This window comes from Gracilinanus agilis, chromosome 5 (assembly GCF_016433145.1).
Source record: "Gracilinanus agilis isolate LMUSP501 chromosome 5, AgileGrace, whole genome shotgun sequence".
Taxonomy (NCBI): Eukaryota; Metazoa; Chordata; class Mammalia; order Didelphimorphia; family Didelphidae; genus Gracilinanus; species Gracilinanus agilis.
The window spans coordinates 57836268-57853296 of NC_058134.1; the positions used below are offsets into that span (position 1 = coordinate 57836268).

General features: G+C 38.1%; 1 protein-coding gene across 2 annotated transcripts in view; it reads right to left on the reverse strand.

Moving 5' to 3' along the window:
* The window catches only part of ST8SIA6 (ST8 alpha-N-acetyl-neuraminide alpha-2,8-sialyltransferase 6), a 104580-nt gene that overhangs the window by 16009 nt on the left and 71542 nt on the right, over positions 1–17029 (reverse strand). Inside the window, exon 1 of one of the 2 annotated variants that reach the window (XM_044678210.1) lies at positions 636–659. The exons of the other annotated variant lie outside the window; for it this stretch is intronic. The gene's annotated coding sequence lies outside the window, so the exon portion shown is untranslated. Of the gene's footprint in view, positions 1–635; positions 660–17029 lie in introns of those variants that run through there. 2 annotated transcript variants of the gene reach the window in all.

A 17029-nucleotide genomic window follows, 5' to 3' on the forward strand; every position in this document is an offset into this window, starting at 1 on the left:
GTCTGAGAGGTGAACTAATTTTCCAGCATCACATAGTTAGTGAGCGCCTGAGGCAGAATTTCTGACTCCAACTCCAACACCCTCACCATGGTACATGATACCTATTTGCTGAACTAAAGGTTGTCCAGCCAGATAGTTGATGAGATCTCTTCCAACTCTCAAATTCTTTGATTTTGTGATTAATATATTTCTCCCCCTCTAAATGACCCAATGATCTTTCCTTTTTAACAAATATTCAAAGAGAAAGAAGGAAAAACCCAGTTCAACAAAACCAACCAACATATCAATTATGTCTGAAGATGCAACATGGCACCCTTATAGTCCCCAATCTCTGCAAAGAGTTTTGAAAAGGGCTGCATTTTCTTAATATATTTCCTGAGCTAAGGTTGGAAATATCAATTATACCCAGGGAGGTAATTATGCAGAATTATATAGTAATTCACAGAATAATTAATATATGATTATGTGTGTATAATTATATAATACCTTTAAGATAGTATACAATTATTGTAATAAAATGAACAGAATCTAATTAAACAGAATTCAGTTTCTAGGTCTTTGTTGTTGTCATGATCATTATTTCTATTGCTACTATTTGAAGTCACTGTGTATCTTATTTTCTTGGTTCTGTTTACTTCACTTTGCAAGTTTTCTCCTTGGTCTTCCCATGCTTCTCTGAATTTTCACGTCTATTTCTTATAGTACTAGCATATCCAATTACATTAATGGACCACAATTCCGTCATTTCCTAATCAATCAACACCTACTTTATGTAAACTCTGTGTAATAATCTCATGCTGAACATACAGAGTAGGAAAGAGTGAATGAAACATAAGATGATTTCTTGGCCCTTGTGTTCAAATATGCCCTTTAATTTAATGTAGTCCATTATTATACTGATAGCCTTACTTTCCATCTAGGAATCAATACCATGTATTAGTTTCAAGGCAAAAGAGCAGTAAGGGCTAGGCAATGGGGGTTAAGTGACTTGTCAGGGTCACACAGCTGAGAAGTGCCTGAGGCTGGATTTGAACCTAGGACCTCCCAGCTCTTGGCCTGGCTCCCTATGTACTGAGCAACCCTGCTGCTGATTTTTTAAAAAACAATTACACATTGCTGACTCACAATAAGCTTGTAGTCAATGACCCTCAGATGGTTTTCTACATATACCTGCCTAGCCAGTCCTTCTGCATTCATGCAGAATCATAGACTATTATAATTGTAAGGAATATTGGAAACTGAATGTATCTCCTCATTTTAGAGCCGAGAAAGGCTTCCATTTGTTAGGGAGGGAGTTGTCCCTGAAATGAGTACTATTTGAATTCTTTCTTAGTTTCATTTAAGTTTAAGGACGATTTTTCATTTTCTAGGTCATTTTGAACTTTATTCCTTTTTCATAAAATATCAGCAATTGTTATAGAATTTACTGGCTGTGGTGTGTGAAGCTGAGGTATAGGCATATTATTTGAATGCAATGACCAGTGTTTTGAACTATGGATATGCTATGATAAGGTCAATGTCATCCAGTGAATTATTATTTGAGGAAAATTATTTTTTGCTCATTCAAATATAATCTACTTTCTAACATCCTTTCAAATTTTGGAACCTAATATTTCTAAGAGATGGTTTATGAAGAATAAAGCAATGTAGAATTCAATTAGCATACTATCAGGTCAAAAGCAATTACCCTAATGCAGTTTTAAAATTATAACTGTTATTTAAATGTAATTAGAATGGAGTCATTAAAAAACATTTGACACTGTTGATAACTCTCTCCTAGATATTCTTTTCTCTCTAAGTTTTTGGTGCCCTACTCTTCCCTGGTTTTCCTCATACCTCACTGGCTGTTCCTTTGTCTCCTTTGCTGGATCCTTCTTTAGATCGTGCCCTCTAACAATAGGTGTCTCTCAGGGTTCTATCCTGAACTCCCTTCTTTTGTCCTTCTATAGTCTCTCTCTTTGTGATCTCATCAGCTCCCATAGATTTAATTATGCTGATGATTCTCAAATCTGCCTTGCCTGCCGAATCTCTCTGATGACCTCCAATCTTGCACCCCAACTGCTTTTCACAAATCTTAAACTAGACGTCCAGTAGAATCTGAAATTCCATATGTCTAAAACAGAACTCATTATCTTCCCCCCTATGCTCTCTGCTCCTCTTTCTTTCCTATTACTATAGAGAGCAACATCATACTCCTAGTCCTCAGATCAATAATTTAGAAGAATACTGGACTCATCATTACCTCTCACCCCATCCCCATATTCAAACTGTTGCCAACGCCTTCCAATTCCACCTTTGCATCCATCTTCTCTCCTCTGACACTGTCACTTTGAAAGCCCTCCTCACTTCATACCTTGATTATTGTGTTGTGGGAGAAACACTCCCAGGTTTATAGTAGGGTCTCGCCCCAAGAATGGGAGGCTTGAATTTCATTCAGTCCAGAACTAAGAAAATAATTTTATTTGAAGAAGAGATTTGTTGTGGTATAATAGCCTAATAGCTGGTGGAATAATCTGGGGGCTAATCAGGTAGCCTTAGGGCTGATGTACAAGCTCAGGGGCTAGTAGAGGAGACTCTCTGGAGTTGATAGACCTGAGGTATAATCTGCCTCAGACATGACTGTGTGACCCTGAGTAAGTCATTTAACTTCCTTAGTCTCCATTTCTTCATCTGTAAAGTGGGGATGATAATAATAGTTCTCTTACCATGTTGTTATGAGGATCAAATAAGAGAGTATATGGAAAGTGTTATGCCATACTTTAAAATAATCGAAATGTTAGCTATTATTATTATTATTATTAGTAGTAGTAGTAGTAGTATTAGTAGTAGTAGTAGTAGTAGTAGTAGTAGAGGTGGTACTGGTAGTAATATTCCTTCTACCCTAGGACACAATGCTTTAGATGAACACAGTAGGTTTTTAATAAATGTTTAATGAATGAATGTATAACTGTCTAACTTTCAAGGAGTGTTTATGTTCTGGGAAAATGTAGCTTGAAATATCTTGCTTTGATTGATAAGAAGAGATGTGGAGAAGCATCTCATGCCTTCAAAAACACTTTAGTTAGCACTCCTTTGAGATACAAAGATTTTTTGTTACATCTGAGACAATTTCAAAAGAAAACCAAGCCATATATTTAAATTATAGCTGCTTGGAATTTTCTTTCGATATGGCTACTCATTATAAGCCCCAAGTCAAACTTCTTCATTGGTCTTAATGGAATGCTTTCTAGATTTCCATGAAATGTTAATGACTGCTTCAGGTTGGCATTCTACAAGGAAAGGAAGGATGCTTAGAATACTAACAACCTAAATGCTTCATCCCTCCCTTCCTGGGTATCTCTTACACGTTATTAAGTTCTCAAGGCTTTTCGAATGAGGTTTAGTACAGTTAAGGTAAACCTATAGGATGAGGGAAATCTCCACAGATTTACTAGCTGGTCATCTTGTTTCTATCTCATGCTGTAAGTGTTCTCAGGAAACCTCAAGGAAAAGTAATTGTCTATTAAGGGTTTTTACAAAGCATGTTTGAACTTGCTTTGTTCAACGTCCTGCTCAGAACCAGAAGTCTTAGGGTACTTGGTGCTATTTTTTTCTCAGTGTTAATTCTATGGCTACTACTAGACCTGGGTTCTAATCTTGCCTCTGTCACTTACAGGCTGTGGCTATGAGCAAGTCACTTTCTTTTGCCCAGACTCAGTGTTCACATCTGTAAGATAGGGATAATAATATATGTAGTATCCATTTCACGGAGAGAGTTGTTGGGGACAATTGAGTTTGCTCAGGGTGTCCTAAAAGTCTTAGGGCAATTTTAGATTACATGCTGCAAAGCCTAAAAGCACTATATAAAAGTCAGCGAAGAGGAATAAAAGCAAGTACTTGATGGCCCTTTTAATCAATACATGGTCTCTGCATCTTAGGTTAACCACAATACAACTATCACGCATAAGAAAACCACCCACACAGTTCTGAATGATGACTGTGACAAGCCATACTCTTTCTTTCCCTTAGGAATAACTGTTTTTACTGAGCCCTATGAGGTATAAGCTATGGCTCCCAAACTTAAATGCTTATTAAATTGAACTGCATTAAGTTATCTTTGATCCTAAATTTTGCCATCACATAAGAAGATGGCATGATGTAGTGGCGAAAGCCTGAGGTAAGGTTGCTGCCCCAGGCTGGAGAAGCCATAGGAATCTAATCTGTGTATTCTCTACATTCACTATTAAAGGCTTTTTGGTATTTGCTTTATTTATTGTGTAGCAGAGCCTCAGCAATAAGCCCTCGAGGAGATTATTAGAGAATAGAGCCTGCAAACAGATAAGGAAATGCTTGATATGAGATCATTTGAAGAAGAAGAGAGTGCCAGCGATCAGGAAAGACTTCTCTGAGGAAGTGTTCCCTGAGCGGAGCCTTGAAAGAAGTTGAGAGCTCCTAGATATGTGCTCCATAGAATGATGGCAGATTGAGTTCTTGAATATGAGAAATTCAGAGAAACAGGGGAAGATATGCACCAACTGATGCAAAACAAAATCAACAGAACCTGGAAAAATACAGATAACTGAAACAATGTGAATGAAAAGATTATCAAAAACAAATGTAACTCTGAGTGACTAAAAAAAAATCAATGAAGGTCCCAGCAAATTAATAATGAAACATACCTAACCTACGTAGAGGAAGGAGTGACACTCCTGGACAAAAGCCATACACATTGTTAAATGTGGCCATCTATCAGTTATTTTTTTTCTTAGTTGGTTTTCTTTGTCACCATGAAGATTTAATGTGGAGGGGCGAGTATTTGAAATGCATGTGATATAAAGATAAAAGTTATTGGTAAACCGTATTTTAATAAATAAAAATAGGCTATATTTGATCAGGACCCGAGAGTGCCCTGCTATAGACAACTCTCTCAACCCAGGCAGACCAGCAAGCTGTTCTGCCTCTGGTAGCCCTCAGTTTCCTGAGGCTTAAGTAAATTTGCCCAGGGTTTCACAGCTAGGGCAGGTTACAGGCAAGACATGAATCAAGGTCTTGTTTCAAAAACTAGTTCTCTATCCAATACATTCTTCTGCCTCTCAAATAGACTATCCGATGAAATGAAAAACAAAGCAAAATGAACTCCTTTTCCACCTTCTCATATCTCTGATCCAACCAAAACTACTGTTCCTGTTTGTCTTGCCACTCTCCTACCTCTGTTGAATTTCAGGAGCTATCACTCATCATGCCTAGACTGTATATGCTCTGAAATGCAGAATCTTCTTTCTTCAAGACTCAGCTTAGAAACTACTTTTTTGTATAGTTTTCTTCTATTGGGCAGAAAGTATTCTCTCCCTTCCTCAATATTCCTGCATCCTGCTTTCTGGATCTCTCCTTTGCCTCAATACTCCCTCACTTGAATTTCATATATGATGCTCCTCCTATCTTATATGTTCATTCCTCACTACCTCCATATTCCAGAAGAATACAAGCTCCTTCAGAAGAGGAACTGACTTTTCCCACTTTTTTTAAATCTTAGCACCCTGCATATATGAGGCACTCAGTAAATGCTGGTTGAATTTGAATGTAATAGGACAACAGCCCCATCTGATGTCCTCTTAGGAGACAAGTCACTGTAGGCATCTGACATCCTGAAGCATTTTTACAACTCTAGGCATAAGAGAGGATGATACCTCTCATTTGGCTACATTGGGTTGGTGCAATTAAATTGAATGCTTAACCCAGAGTGTGGGTCAAACTTTTCCAATCCCAGATTAGAGGAGATGGTTTTGTCTGTCAGGAGTAAGGGGTGGTTTGTTTAAGTGCTGAAGAACAGAAAATCTCCCAATGGAGAGGTCAATTAGTCAACAAGCATTTATTAAAGCATTAACTATATGCCAGGGAGGGATAGGGGTACAGAGTTGTTCTGGACATATAAAGCCATTCCAAATAAAAAAAAATGGGATTACTTTGCAGGCAGGTTTAGACCAGACATAATTCCTGCTAAATAGGACTGTTAAGATAAAGTGGTATCAAAAGAGGCCCTAGAATCTCTTTCTCTAGAGTTATTTAAATAGAGGAAGGAGACACAATTGTCAGTAAGGCTTTTTGGATAGTCTTGCATGAATGCAAAGGAATGATTTAGTTGACCTCTCAAGGTCCCTTCCAGCTCTATGATTGTCTTCTGTACTTTCTAAATTGCTAAGTTGAAGTCAATTCTGAATTACTTAAGTGTGAAAAAAGCTCTAAAAATATGAAATCCAACCATTAAAATGAATTTTGAGATTTCTGAATATAGATTAGTCTTTAAACAACAACAAAAAAAATTCCAGGTCACTGGCTTTATTGTTGTTCGATGTATGAACAAACTGTGGAAGGCATTTATCCCCGATCTTTTGTGACAGAGTTGTTTGTACTTTTATTTAGCTAAATGTTCAGTGGAAGGATGGTGAAGGTAGGAGGGGGGATAGGCAAGGAGGACCCAAAAAGCTTTTCTTTGTAGAGACTGGCAGAAGGGTTTGGAGCCTGAATTAACTGTCTGAAGCCTCTGAAAAGGAATTTTTACAATTAAAGTGCTGAATCCATCTTATCTATAATTACAGCAGCATATTACCAAAGGAAGTGTTCCCTAGGCTAAATGTTCCTGGTACAATTTCTGTTTATGCCATGCTTTCTTTTGCAAGAGATCTCATTATTTCTTAAACCTTCATTGGCAACCCCAAACACTAATTGTGGACTTCACTTAAAAATAATGAACAGGGAGTCTGTGTGTAACCACAGCTAAAGAGGAGATATTACTGGATATTCCATATAAGCGAAGGGACAGCTCTAAACTAAGACACTAATGATAATAAGAGCTAACATTTATATAGCGTTTACTGTGTGCCAGGGACTGGGGCTAAGTGGTTTACAATTATTATCTCATTTAACCCTCATAACAACTCTGGGAAGTAAGTGCTATTATGTTCCCCATTTTACAGAGAAAGAAACTGAGGCAAATAGAAGTTGTCACTTCCTAGCTATGAGACCCTGGGCATTGCCTAGCCCTTACCACTCTTCTGCCTTGGAACCAATATGCAGTATTGATTCTAAGATGAAAGTTTAAATTAAAAAAAAAAAGAAGTTAAGTAACTTGTCTAGGGTCACACCCATAATAAATGTCTGTGACTGATTTGAACTCAGATCTTCGTGACTCCAGACTCAGTGCTCTATCCATTCTGCTACCTAGAGGGGCCAGACTGGCAACTTTATCTCTGGCTGCCAGTATCTGCTACAGGAACCAGCCTCCTCTGGGGGCAGTTTGGTAGCTCTGCTCTTTCCCCAGCCTTTGTTGGAACAGCAAAGCCAACTTGAGGAGAGAAGAGACAAACTCTGCTTATGAAGAGACATGCTTTTCTACTGAATAAAGTGCATTTGAAAAGAATTACCTAGAAAGATTAAAAGTCTATGACTTTCTGGCCCCCGTGATCTATTTCCAATCATGAAAAGATCAAAGAGAGTTCAAATGGAGCACACTAAAGAGGAGGGATGCTCCCTTCATCAATTCCATGTTCTTCTACATCTGAAAAGAAGCACAAGGCCAAGAGGAGGGATTATAAATGATTATAAACTCTCTCATGACATTGGACTGGAATTGAAAAACTACTAGCTCATCATTCCCTCCTTGTTGTACTTTATCTGATAAATGTTCCCTTGATAGTGGCTATTCACAGGTAAATGTTACAGGGTTGGGAGGGACCACAGAGGCTACTACCTAGGCCAGTCCATCCAGGCCAAGCATCTTTTCTTTCATATTCCCAGTGAGTAGGTACTTAGTCTCTATTTAAAAGGTGGCACAGAAGATAGAATGCTGGGTCTGGAGCCAGGAAGCCTCATCCCCCTGAGTTCAAATCTGGTCTCAGATTCTTATTAGTTGTGTGACCCTGGACAAGTCACTTCATCCTGTTTGCCTCATTTTTCTCAACTGTAAAATGAGCTGGAGAAGGAGATGGCAAGTCACTCCAATATCTCTGCAAGAAAATCACAAAAGGGGTCCCCAAGAGTTGGATGCAGCTGTAAAACAACCTTGGACTGTGCCTGACATAGAGAATAGGTCCTTCATAAGTGCTTGCTAAGAAGATATAATTAACTCTCCCTTTGTCTATTTTAAGTTAATCAAATCAAGAACTTAAAGTATTCCTACTTAGTACCTAGCTAACCATTAAGTAAGAGAGCTCACAAGTCACTTACTAGTTCACAACCCCAAAGTTAACAAGCACAGTGCTACACAAATTGGGAAGCTGTGATTGGTTTCCATGAAGTGGGAGAGAGACAGGAAGTGACATAGAAAAGGGACTATAAAAGGCAAGATTGAAGGACAAGATTCAATCTTGGCTTCCTTGGTTCTTCAGTGAGGAGACTCTCTCTTGGTTGGTGCTTCAGTGGGACACAAGCTCTCTTCATCATGAGCTCTGGTGAGGTTCTTGGAGGCGGTGGGTCCCCTTTTCCTGGAATCATTCTGGACTGGAGCTTTCTGCTCTGGAGAGGCTTGCTGGGTGAGTGACTGGAGCTTTCTACACTGGAGAGGCTTGCTGGATAGTGATTTGGGCTGAAGGAAAAGGCTTGAGTTGCTGGATTTCTGGCTAAAGACACCACTGGGACTTGTACGTGGAGATCGGGACTTGAAGAAGCCCTTGCTGGGGGCTGAGCCAGACTTCACCGGAGCAGCATTAGGCTGGTAGGCTAGACAAGGCTCTGTCTCCTTCCTACATTTCCCACTTTCAATATCTCTACCTTGTAAATAAAAGCTGCTAACAGTCATTTTTGACGTAAGGGCTAACATTTTATAAATGGCGACCACAATCTCACTTTTATAACTCTCATATTGAGTCAAACCCAATTTTAAATCTTACATTGTGGATTGACTATAAAAAATCAAGCCTATTGTTCAACTGTCTCTAAGGAAGCAACCCAAACCAAGAGCTATGAACAAGTTACCTTCTTAGATCTTCAGTTTCCTTGTCTCTAAAGTAAAGACAGTGATGCTTGTACTTCTCATCCCATAGACAGGGTATAAGGATACTGCTTTGTAAGCCATAATGTGTTCCACAAATGTGAGTTTTTGCTAGGACTATTATTATTGTACATGAAGATTATCTTGTTCTTATTGTCAGTTTGCTTTCCCTATTTCCCACTGTAATTTCAATACAATTTCAGAGGAAGGTAAATCTTTATAACTATTGTTAGAGAGCTGAAAAGTTAAAATTCAACAATGCCACGGGGTATATCAGTGATGGACTCTAATACAACAATTTTTCTACATCGCACATTTTAAGTTTGTTTTAGAAGAGAAATGAATAACAAGATAGAGGTGGCATTCTGAAATGCCATTATTTTATTTCTTTCTTCATATTGAATTATTTCCTTATTTATATTATACATAGTATAATGTAATATAGGATAGTATTTATCTACATTATACATTTTGTTGTGGTTGTTGAATCATTTTAGGCATGTCTGACTGACTCTTTGTGACCCCATTTGGGGTTTTCTTGGCAGAGATATTGGAACAGTTTGCTATTTCTTTCTCCAGCTCATTTTATAGATGAGGAAAATGAGGCAAACGGGGTTCAGAGACTTGTCCAGGGTCCCATGGTTAGTAAGTGTTTGAGGCCAGATTTGAACTCACAAAGATGAGTCTGCCTGACTTCAGTCCTGGCTCTCTATACACTGAGCTACCTAGCTGCCCCCAACATTATAAATTACCTGGTTTCTAAGGAAAAGAAGACAGTCTATATACTAAGGAGAGTACAATGATGCAAGGGGCAGCTAGGTGGGCTTAGTGGTTAGAGAACCAGGTCTAGAGATAGGAGGTCTTGGATTCAAATTTTACCTCAGACACTTATTAGCTGTGTGACTCTGGGCAAGTCACTTAACCCCAATTTCCCAGTCTTTACCAATCTTCTACCTTTGAACTGATACTTAGTACTCATTCTAAGAAAGAAGATAAGGGTTAAAAAAAAGGATACAATGGTCCAAGATTCCTAGTGATATACAGGTATCCAGTGGATATCAAAGTCTACACTGTATCAGAAAATTTAGGCTCTTTAGTTTCCAACTCTTTTTACAAGGAACTTTTCCAGAATTGAATAAGATACAGAAAATTGTACTAATCCAGTAAAATGGGGGTTCCTTGAGGGTCTGTTCCATTTTTGTCTTTCTTTTTTTTTTCTTTTAAACATTTATTAACACATTTTTGTCTTTCTAGCTCTACCACCTAATATCATGAATTACACATTAATAGGTACTTAATAAAGGTCTATTGTTGTTAGAACACTGAAAAAAAATTGTATTGACCCTGAAGATATTAACCATGTTGGAATTATATTCTACTGGAGGCAAAGGGAAAGCTTTCTAGTGGTTATGGCCACTTTATGTTAATTCCAGATTCCCTGAACTTTATCCAGAAGATGACTGCAAATTAGTGACTCCCTGCAGGCATCTCTAACATATGCTTTTGTCCTCTGCTGTAGCTTTTTGTCCTGGTCCTTTGAATCACAGATAGTGCAAATGAATGGTCTCTATTTGAAAGTGGAAGCAGGAAATGCTCTGCCCATGTCCAAGATTGTACAAGGCTTAACAATAAAATCATATTTCATTAAAAAAAAATGAGCTGCTTCCTCTAGAGTTAAAATTGAGGGCCACATGTAGATTGGGAACAGAGAACCATATAGATGGCGATCCTGTCCACTTGGTCAGACTGGGTTTCCTAAGGGGAATGGTACATGCCTGCCACTTTACAGAATACTGAAAATCACATCTTGGAGAGTAGCAGCTCCAAAAACTCTCTGTGGCTCCATTTCACCATCATTGATAATGACTGTTTCCCTAAAGATCTTGGGATAATAGAATTTCAAATTGGAATGAAGTCTGAGATTGGTGGAATCTAATCCCCTCATTCTACAGATAAGAAAACTGAGACTTATAAAAGGTGGAAAGGACTTACCCAAACCCATGCAAGTAAGAAGAAGCAGAATGGCTCGGAACCCATTTTTTCTGACTCCAAATCCAGTGATCTTGAAGGCCAAATGAGCTTTCTCCTCCCTACTACCCAAGTCTCAGTTGTGATCTGCAGACTTCTTAGTTTATATCTTACTTGTGTAAGATTAAAATTAACATCCAATAACTCCAAGCATCATATTTCATAAGATTTATTGATAATCACTTGAAGTAGAAGAAATAAAAGGACAAAAGTAAAAACCTGAGTAAGAAAAGTTTTCCCAGCCACATTCTTGGGGGGAAAAAAGAGAGAGGGGCAGGGTCACACACAAACTTTATCTCCAAAATGTAAGGACATAACATGAGAACGAAAGTGGGATGCTGGGATTTAGTCCTGGGGAGCAAATTCTAATTATACAATTGGCCTGTTACAATTGGCTCTTGACTTTCTCTGACTCCAATCTCTTGTCCCTCTAGTCCATTTTGTACTCCATTGGTATATTGATCTCTCTCTCTTTTTTAAATGCTTACCTTCCATTTTAGAATCAATATTATGTTTTGGTTCCAAGATAAAAGGGTGGTAAAGGCTAGGTCAGTGATTCCCAAAGTGGGCACCACCGCCCCCTGGTGGGTGCTGCAGTGATCCAGGACAGCGGTGATGGCTACATGTGCATTTATCTTTCCTATTAATTGCTATTAAAATTTAAAAAAAATTAATTTCCACGGGGCTAAGTAATATTTTTTCTGGAAAGGGGGCGGTAGGCCAAAAAAGTTTGGGAACCACTGGGCTAGGTAATGGGGATTAAATGACTTACTGAGGGTCACCTAGCTAGGAAGTATCTGAGACCATATTTGAACCCAGGCTCCCCTGGCCCCAAACTTGGCTCTCTATCCACTGAAACATCTAGCTGCTTCCTAGATTGATCTTCTAAAGCACCAAATTTATCATATTTATCATGTCACCACAAAACTGCTAGTGGCTTTTTATTAATAACTACAGCAATTTTGCCAAACTCAAATAGAAAAGGATCCCTATGGCCTCAATTTGATTTGGAAAACTACAAATTAACACCCTCTATGTTGTATTGTATTTTTATTTATTTTGTTAAACATTTCCCAATGATATTTTAATCTGGTTCAGGCTGTACTCAGCTAGGAGTTGGATATTTCTAGATATAAAGTCCAAGCTACTTGGCCCATTGAAGGAATCAGACATAATGAATCCTGGGAGCTGTGAATATATGATCAAACCTGATTCCAATGAACAACAATTCAGGGTCAGTGATAGCAAGATATGGTTGCAAAGGCAATTTTCTTGTTGTGTCTATATATTTAATAATTCACACAATTGATTTATACTGAATCCTTCTATCAGAAAATTGGCTTAGGGATGAAATTATGTGGCTAGAGAATTGAACTTCTCTTGACCTGTGGTATATGTCACCTTCTCTTCCTTCTCTTCTGCTTCCTATTGAGAAAATGGAGATGGGCAGTCTGAAAAATTCTAAAGCCTACAAAGTTTCCCTCCCTTATCTGAGCCAGCAGAATAGACTCAAAAAGATCCCTGAATAGGTTCAAAGTCCCATCCTCCAGGAAACAAATTATCTGAGTTTCCAATCAACAACCTTAAGAACCAACTTCCTTTCCCACAAAACTTGTAAACCCTTGTAAAAATCTAGTACTCCGGTGTGAAAACATTTGTTGTCCCTTTTTGGAATTGACTGAACTCCCATTGGTTTATTTACATTTAAATATACTCCAGTTTACCTAAGCTATTTCCAAATTCTGTGTCTGTGTCTCTTTATGCATCTTTCATTTTAACCTTTGACTTGGCCCCTTGTTTTCCAGTCTTGGGCTTCCCTTCACAGGTCACAAGGACCCACTCATGTATATGTCTTCTGCTGGTAAGTGGCAGCCCATCATTTAAGATCCACTCCATCCTACTTTTGCAAAATTTCTCTGTTCTAATCAGACAGTTCCCTGTAGGCCATTTTCCCATCTGAGTGAATTCAATCCATCCTTCAAGGCTTATTAGTTTCAATTTCACCTCTACCCTGGTGAGCATCTCAGCCCACAGTTACCAATACCTCCTCCAAACTACTGGTGAATTTTCATTTCAGTTCAACAGACATTTATTAAATGCCTAACCAGGAGATATAAAGCATACAATAGGCACCAGGGAATCCAAAGATTTGAACAGGGAGAGCCTTTGTCCTTAAAAGTGCACATAATAGTCAAGGAATATGCCACGTTCACAGATAACTATAACATAAGCTAATTTGAAGAGGGTGAGAACTCTAGTAATGAGACTAGAAGTAAGAACGTCTGAGCTAAGATGACCTATAGAAGAAGATGACACTTCTGTGAGGGCAGGCATTGATTCAACTCAATACACTAATTACTATTAATGCCCACTTTACTACCCCTAGTGTAATAATAAAAATTATGAGGTTAATAGTAGCTTAATAACTTTATTAAATCAAAGTAGTAGTAGTAGTAGTAGTAGTAGTAGTAGTAGTAGTAGTAGTAGTAAAGAGAGGGAAAGATAGGAGAGGGGTAGAGAGAAACTTAGCTTTCTAATGTATTGGCCACCATGATATGCCTGTGGCTAAACTCCAATAAGGGTTCCTTCAGATCTCCACGCTCCAGTCAGAAGACCCCAAAGACCACCTGGTCACCACTTATAAGCTCTTTTCTCCACCCACTAGCTCTCACACATCACATCTCAGGAACCAATCATAGTTTCTTAACTCAAATAAGTTCACATCACTAATAATTGGTAGCTCTTAGACCAGAATTCTTGTTCCAATGTCCTTTTTCACTTAGATATGAGTTGGTTATCAAACTCCAGATTTTGCTGTTTCTTATTTTCTTTTTAATAAATTTTTCTTTAATTACCCTCTAACCAGAGGTGTTGCGGAGTCAGCTGAATCCAGAACCAATTGTTAAATTTACAGTGTGAGCATTTATACCTTTGAAGCCAGCAAACCCTACAAATCAGGCTTTGATTTATTGTTTTGTTGATTGCCTAGGCTTAAGGAAATGATGGGGAAAAGGGGGATTGATTTTTAAATTTTATTAAGAAATGATATTTGAATCCAGTGTAATGTTAATAATGCAGATGAAACTTAAAAATGTTGCCTGAATACACTAGTTTTCCCAGAGAGCCAGTACCAGCACACAACTGCTTCTAACTCCTACAGTCTTCTTATACTTCTTCCTGAGGGTGTGATATTATACTAGATACATATAAACACTTTTCCTCAACAAGAGAAAGAAGTATTATGTCTGGAGGCAAAATTAGGATATAAAACCATAGTTCAACTCTAAAATAGGTATTTGGAATTTCTATTTAGAGACATTAACATAGTTTTATGTATTATGGTAGTGGACTAAGAGGAAGGTGAAGATGGGGTTCTAGAAGGTACTCAAAGATAGAAAAAAGGAACATTATGTGGAAGAGAGGGAAAGACTGACAAAGTGGAGAGAAGATGGATAGCAGCATCAAAACTCTCAATGTTTAAAAGTTTCCTCAGTTCTAGATTCAAAATAGTGGTTGAGGCAAACTAAAAAATTGTCTATGTGAAGTCATTTGGTCGATGTCCATAAGGTTCCCATACTCTACCAATTTTTTTCCTCAACTCCATGGCATATTATCTGAAATTCCACCATCAGAATCTTTTTCATCTGAGTTCAGGCATTGGCTACTCTAGTCATTTTTTAAAAAATGGATATGCCCTTTCAGCCCTCAACAATCATATTATTCTTGGAATGAATCCATTTATGGGATCATTTTCCTACAGAACAGTTGGCTGAAGTCAAGGAGGAAGAAAAGTTTTGATAGAGAGAAAAAGGAGGGATAATTTTGTAGCATTCAAGAACTGATTTTCCGATGGAATTGCTGAATAGGGTGTTGCATTACAACATTGTATCCTTACAGGGAGAAAAGAGACAAATAGGAGGCAAACGGAGCACAAAAACTAGCTCATTGCCTGAAATGGTTAAAATGTTTAAGAAGTTTTCTTGGTCCTGATGCCCAATCAGGGCTCCATATAATTTTCACTCCATTTGAGTAAGGAGCTCAGAGTGAATGAATGAACAAATGAATGGATGAGCCTTTATGAAGTGTTTATTATCCACCGTGCATTTATTGTACTACTGGGCTTTCTATGCTTAGCTCTGAAAATACAAATTAAAAAAGTGAAACAGTCCCTTTTCTCAGGAAACACACACTAAACATTAAAACAACAACCAAAAAAAGAAGAGAAAAAAGAAAAGTTCTGCTACAGGGCACATGAAATATCCCAGAAGGACTAAGGCCAGAGGAACTGAATATTGCCAACAGCATAAACAGATTTCTGTCCCAGCTCAAAGACTCACACGTTTCTGTTATTTCAAAAACTCATCGGAAAGATCAGCTCATACATAATCTAAGTAGATTATAAACACTGGCAAAGAGGGGTATGGTCGGGGGGAGAAGGGAGTGTTGAGTGAGGATCAGAGCAAAGTACAAGAAACCTACTGAAATGAGAAAGAGATAAGTGAAGGGCCAATGTTGGAATGCTGGAGAAAGATGTAGATCTTGGGATATTGTTGGGGAAAGGCAGGGGGCCCAAGTAATATAATATAGCTGGGTAAAAACTGGGAGCAATAGAATGAGTAAATAATGGTCTGAATGGAAGAGTATCCTAAAAGAAGGCTTATCGGACACGGAAGCCCAAAGCCATGTCATTAATATTTGAACACAATAACTCAGGAGATAAGTTTGGGAATAAAGCCCAGGAGCCTGGTGAATCACAAGGGAGAGAGAGCACATTGTATTCAGCTGGCACAATCTATTTTCTGGAAACCAAGGGGAGGAAACAATGCCTAAAAGAAGAAAGGCCAGTTCCTATTACTAAATGTGGCAGAAGTAATGACATGTTACTGGCCGCATCTCTTCTAAATGCATGGCAGGACAAACAGGAGATGGGATGCAGGATATTAACGATGAAAAATGGTCCTTGGACAGAAGGAACTTGGACAGGAAGCTTTTTCAACCTGACCACTGCCCATATCATAAAGTACACCTATCTCCTTAAATTCAAATAAAAATGAAACATTTATAAGCCGTACCAGCATCAGAGTCACCCTAAAGGATTCAAGGAAACAAGAGGCATAGAGAACGGATGAAGGGAGATAAAACAGTTAAGAAAAGAAGCAATAACAACGGTTCCTCCTTCAGGAGCTGTTGTTTCTTTCCAAGATATATGTGGCCATAGAAAGGAAGAGGGTAATGAATAGTACTAGTAAAATGACAAATACTGCATCTGAAATTCTAACCATTTTTTCCCTTCAAGATACACATCAGAACACACCAGAAAAACTTTGGCAGCTTTGGGTAACCAGTTATATGAGCTCTTGGAAGTATCTTAAATTATTAAGTATTCATTGGCTTTGTATATTTCAGCTATGAAAATTTGCATAAGTGATAGGATAAGCAAGTCGGTTCTAGGACAAGAGTTCTAGGACATATAAAAGTAAACATAGTTTATCATTAAAAGATGTAGTGAATTTGTTAGTGCAACATCTGATTTTTTTTAATGCCTCCAGCTCAGGAAAGAAGACAAGGGGATAACTTTTGGAGAAATTTAACTTAAGAAATCCTAAGAGACTATATATAGTATTGCCTAATTTGACAATAAACTTCAATTGCTTCTGTGCACCAGCCAGTGGAACAGAGAATCCAGACACAGAAAAATAGCTGTTAGGACAAGGTAGTTTCAAAGACATCTAGTTCCCTCCTCTGCTTAGAAAGCATCAGTTTTTTTTTTTTTTACCTATAATGGCTTTGTCTCATGGCACCAAACATTTTGGGGGCTGCTTATCCACTAAGTCTATGCCTGATAAGATCCAGGAATGATCCATCCTAATACATATCCATAAAATAGTGAGATTTCACAAAGATGCATGACAATATTAGAATGCCCAAAGAGCATTTCAAGGCAATTCAAGGTTATTTATTAAACTCTTACCTTCTGTCTTGGAATCAGTACTGGATATTGGCTCCAAAGCAGAAGAGTATTAAGAGCTAGGCAAT